Source organism: Mandrillus leucophaeus, unplaced genomic scaffold (assembly GCF_000951045.1).
Source record: "Mandrillus leucophaeus isolate KB7577 unplaced genomic scaffold, Mleu.le_1.0 Scaffold171, whole genome shotgun sequence".
Classification (NCBI taxonomy): domain Eukaryota; kingdom Metazoa; phylum Chordata; class Mammalia; order Primates; family Cercopithecidae; genus Mandrillus; species Mandrillus leucophaeus.
The window spans coordinates 2,516,052-2,516,484 of record NW_012101710.1 but is presented as its reverse complement, the minus strand read 5'-3'; positions in this window follow the sequence as shown (position 1 = coordinate 2,516,484).

The following is a 433-nucleotide window of genomic DNA, read 5'->3' as shown; positions in this document are numbered from 1 at the left end:
GATTCTCCTGCCTCAGCCTCCCGAGTAGTTGGGATTACAGGTACGTGCCACCATACCTGGCTAATTTTTGTATTTTTAATAGAGATGGAGTTTTGCCATGTTGGCCAGGCTGACCTCAAACTCCTGACCTCAGGTCATCCACCCGTCTCTGCCTCCCAAAATGCTGCTACTGCACTTGGCCCTCTTTAACTAACTTCTTTGAGAGTATATTATGGGCTGGGACTGGAGGTTGCTCCTGTCATCATCACCCACATTCCATCGTCCAGATTTGAGCCGTGTGGCTGTGCCCAGCTATGAAGGATCCTGGGGACTGTGGTTAGGCCGGGTGCCTGGAAACAAGTCAACAGGACCACCTGGCCAGTGTTGGTCACCGCACACAACCACCCCAGTGTCTGGCACAGTGCACAACCATCCTCGTGTCTGAAGCCTGTGC